We start from the raw sequence: 4,756 nt of genomic DNA on the forward strand, positions 1-4,756 counted from the left end.
TGCTTTGCCTCAGTGTGGCAGGGTCAGATCAGGTGCAATTCCCACACTGTGTCACTGATGTTGTCCCCCGCAGGGCCATGGGTCAGTGAGGGGCATCACGTCTCATAGTGGGGCTGGCCATGTGGTCCTCTCTGTGGACTGGCTGTTGAGCTCCATTATTAAATCTGCCTTTAATCAAACTTGTCCATCAATCGGAACAGCTGGGTATCTAATTCCAGCCATTCAAATGTTTGCCTTAGTACATGGTATATAGTGTACTTCTCTTTGTGTGATTTATGAAACATTAATTAAACACTGTCAGATACACTAAAATATCTTTAATAATAGTGTAATAAGAATAATAATATTCTTTGACACGCCTATATGTTACAAATTTGAGGTACATGCAATGGTTCACTTATTATCATCTGCAGGAGTTAAAGAAATCTACAATTTATGCCTTATTTGTTTAACATAGCTTTTTTTTCTTTTTGAGCAGTCAGTATCTTTCAGTGACAGCTCTTAGATCGATTCAGAAGGTAAATTCATGTGAAAGTGCTCCCATCTGCTGTCAGCACTAACAAACTGACGCAAATCTGTGCTGAGCAAAACGTTGGTGCAGACAAACATGCAGCCACTGAACTGAGTTAGGCTACAACTCCATAAACACTTCTGCTGGAACAAAGTTCTGCTAAATGGTTTTCCGTGAAGATAGAAATGATGGGTCAGATTTCTAGCTCTGTAACTTCACATTCCCTTATGAAATTTAATTTAGCAACGGTTAAATGTCTCAAAAAATAAGGTTGACATGAGTACTGTGAATTGGTTTCAGAACTATTAGATGTGACTATCACAAGGAAACAGTAATAGGGCACCTTCATTCTTACGTCTAATAAATATGATGAGTTACTTGGTTCATTTCTTAATTTTCGTCGTACAAGTATAATTTCATCCAGCTTCCTATTCCAGCTTGATCAAGTTTGCCTCCCACTCTGGGGATCTATTCTTAAAAATAGGGACTACTACTTCCCTCTTAGCAGAGAAAGGAAAACGGCTACTGAGCCCTTCCTAGTCTTAGGGACTGTGCTAAGTGCATGCCATGGTAACCCATCACAGCAACTCTCGGGAGGGCATGATTTGGCCACTTCCCAAAACAAGAGCAGAGCATATGCTTAGGAGCATGCGTGTAGTGAGGGACAAGGCACCGTCACACCTCCAAGTTCCCACTCTTTCCATTCTAGCTGCCTCACCTCGCGGGCCGTCCCTTCAACCCTATAGTCCACCTCTTGTAAGCCTGATTTCCTTATTTTAAACAATGCATTTTCATAAAATAATCAGAGCCGTGTACAAAGAGAGGCTGGAAAATACAGAAAAGAACCAGACACTCTACTCAACTCAGATTTAATCAGGGCTCGGTGAATTTCCTTTCAGACAAGTTATATACGTTAGTTTTTGAAGTTCATGGAGCAGGCAGATGTTTATTGAGTCCAGCCATGTTTGTTCTGCTTTACAGAGCGAGGGTCTCGCCCTGAGTGGATACCGGCCCCGCAGCATCGAGCAATCACGACAGGTGTCAGTCCCTGTCATGTGTGCCTTTTGTTGGGCTTCCGTAGTGTTTTTCTTTCCTGCTTTACTTATTCCTGGGCCTTTTTGTACCTTTACTATTTCTTTTCTATTTAGTAAGGATCCCTGGTGGCAAGTTTGTTAAGCTTCCAACTGTGAGTCAAAAGGTTGGCAGTTACAACCTCCCAGCCACTCTGCAGGAGAACGAGAGGCAATCTGCTTTCAGAAAAGTTCCAGCACGGGAGCCTGTGGGGCAGTTCGAGTCTGCCCTACAGTGTCACTAGGAGCTGGAATCAACTTGATGGTGGCAGGTCTAGAGTGTATTATTTTATTTGTATATGCTTATTTGTTTTTCTTCTTTAATTTATTAATGTTTTATGTATGTGTAGAAAGGTTGTTTACAAAGAGTATGTATTCTTTAGCTGTTGCCTATAGTGCTTGACATATAGCAGTGCTTGCTGTTCATGTCTACAGCAGCGTTTACCAAACTCATGAGATACTGCCCCCTGGAGACTGGAATGATCAATGCAAAAGCTGATATCTACACTTTTTCCTGGATTATGGGCTACAGTACAAAAGTTTTTCATTGCTAGGGGGTGCTGAGTATTACTGCTATGTCTTTCTCTTAAAAGGGGGCATTGGCCAGATAAGTCTGGGCACCTGTGTTCTAGATCCTTGTCAATGTCTAAGAGAAGCTCAATCTCACCATCGATGGTGGATTTTTCTTTTCTGCTTGTAGCCTGTCAACTTTTGTTTTATGGCTCAGAAACTGTGGTATTTGAATGAGAAGAAGTATATCTTCCTAAAAAATTGAAACCTTAATTAGTATGAAGTAATCATATATCTTTATGATTATGCTTTCTGCCCGAAAAGGATTGGTTATGTGCTATTAATATAGCTAGGAGCTCTGGTGGCATAGTTTGGGGTCAGCTGTTCGAACCATCAGCCACTCTGTGGGATCAAACGAGGCTGTCTACTCCTGTAAAGATTTAGAGTCTCAGAAACCCAAAAGGACAGTTCGACTCTGTTCTATGGGTGCTGTGAGTCAGAAAAGACTCAATGGCAGTGGGGTTTTAAAAATATTATTATTATTATAGCTACAAAAGCGACTTATCATATTATATTTAAAATATTTGACTTTCAATCTTTCTGAGTCCTTAAACTTGAGATATTTTCTGTAGATCCACTCTGACAAGCTGTGTCTTAACTGGGGTGATTAGCTCACTTACGAGAATTGTAATCACTGATATAATTTGATTTCCTGTTTTCCATCTAATCTCAATTTTTTTTTTTCTATTGTTACTGGGTCTTTTTTGCTTTTCTCCTTCTTCTCTTGAATTCTTTTGGACTTGTTAAGGCTTTTAAACGGCTTTACTCATTTATTGTTCACTTTTCATTAGCTTGAAAATTACATATTCTATTTCTAAACTTTTAGTCATTATCCTAAAAAGTTTTAGTGATGATTTTATAAGTCTGTAGTTACATAATATCTTTTCTTCCCAAACAATTTAAGGGTGATTAGATCTTTAACTCTGATCAACTCTTGCTGATTTATTATTTAAACTGTACCATTTTTGTGCTTTCTAAAACAAAGCTGGTTGAGATTTACTCATATTTTTACTCTTACTTTTTACCATTTTCCCTATATCTCAGACCTTTCTCCTTTCTGGGATAATTTCTTTTCTTATTGTTCTTCAAAACACCCTCAGTGAAGATCTGTAGATAGTTGTGTTTGTCCAGGTAAACTAGAGAATCAACTTCATATACAAGAGTAATTGAATATTCAGAAAACTTCCCAGTCCAGTCCAGATCAAGTCCCTAAGTGTGATATTAGCCCATCTGATAACAATCTATAAAGTCCGCTTCTGACTCACGAAACACATGCAGCGATTCCAAATGCAGCAGGATCACAAGCCAGTGGGTTGGAAATCTTGTGGATTCAGTGGTGCTGTAAGCATCTCACCACTGGCAGGGGTCTCCACGTGGTTCCTTCAGCTCTGACACTCTGACTCTCTCACGGTAGCTTCATGTGTTTTCTCGTCAGAAACGTCTCATAGGGAGTGAGCCTGTGTCCCCCCCTCCAGGGAGCTATTTATCTCCTTGTCCTCTAATCAGACGGCGACCTTATTGGCAGGCTAGACTCCACCCCTTCACTCATAAGTCTCTCTCAAATTGATGACAGATTATGTAGCTACCGTAATAGTAAATGATCCCATGTAAATTCCTTATGTTTTCCTCACTTATGAAAATTAGGTTTTTGAAGGTTAAAAAAAATTTTTTTTAAGTGAGTCATTATATTCTTCGGCATTTTGAATACGTATTCTCTTTTCTTCTGGCTTCCTTTTTTTTTCCTTTCAGGAAGTCAATGATCAATTTAACAGGTGTTCCTTTGAAGAGCTCTTTCTTCCTCGTGTTCCACTACAATGCGTCTAGCTATGGATTCATTTTTATTTATCCTGCCTAAAAGTCAATGAGTTTCCTGAATCTGTGTATCAATGTCTCTGCACCAGTTCTGGGACATGCCCAGCTCTCTGATGACTGCATCTCCTCCAGTCTTTTCTTTGGAAACTCCTATTAGACACGTGTTAGTCCTCCTCTATCCCTTATATATGGTAACTTGTTATATTTTCTATGTCTTTGTCATTTTTTCAAAGACCCCAAATAGCTTATTGATCTACTAACATTATTTGATTCCTTCCTGAATTAAATCGTTTTTCCCATGCCTAATCCTGTGGCAGCCCAGATGTACAAAGTTGAAATATCTGAAATGAGTATCGGAAGGAACTCTTTGTCAGTTTTTATAATATGTAGTATTTCTCCAGAAGCCCCGGTGGTGTAGTGGTTATGTGTTTGGGTGCTAACCATGGTTGTGAGGGAGAAAGATGGGGTTTTCTACTTGCATTAAAAATCAAAGTCTCAGAAATCCCTAGGGGATAGTTCTACCCTGGTGAATAGGGTTGGCTATCAGTCAGAAATGACTCAATGGCAGTGGGTTTGAGTGTTATTATTTCTTCAGATTCATCTTCCTTTAGCTGCATTAATTAATGCTTCCTTTAACTGTATTTATCTGCTTTGTAATCTAGGCCTTCTAATTTAAGTATTATTTTTCCTTTCTCAAAGTTCTATTCGATATTTCTTAAATTTCCCTGATCAGTTTTGACAGACTCTAAATCTCATATTATATAGTCAGTATTCCCACTATTCTTTAGATGTA

General features: G+C 39.1%; 1 protein-coding gene across 1 annotated transcript in view; it reads right to left on the bottom strand.

The window, feature by feature from the left end:
- The window catches only part of ATG10 (autophagy related 10), a 376,082-nt gene that overhangs the window by 9,008 nt on the left and 362,318 nt on the right, over positions 1–4,756 (bottom strand). The gene's annotated exons all lie outside the window — the stretch shown is intronic.

The sequence above is a fragment of the Echinops telfairi genome, unplaced genomic scaffold (assembly GCF_000313985.2).
Source record: "Echinops telfairi isolate 266 unplaced genomic scaffold, ASM31398v2 ScPeMD7_7469;HRSCAF=8507_1, whole genome shotgun sequence".
In the NCBI taxonomy this organism is placed as follows: Eukaryota; Metazoa; Chordata; class Mammalia; order Afrosoricida; family Tenrecidae; genus Echinops; species Echinops telfairi.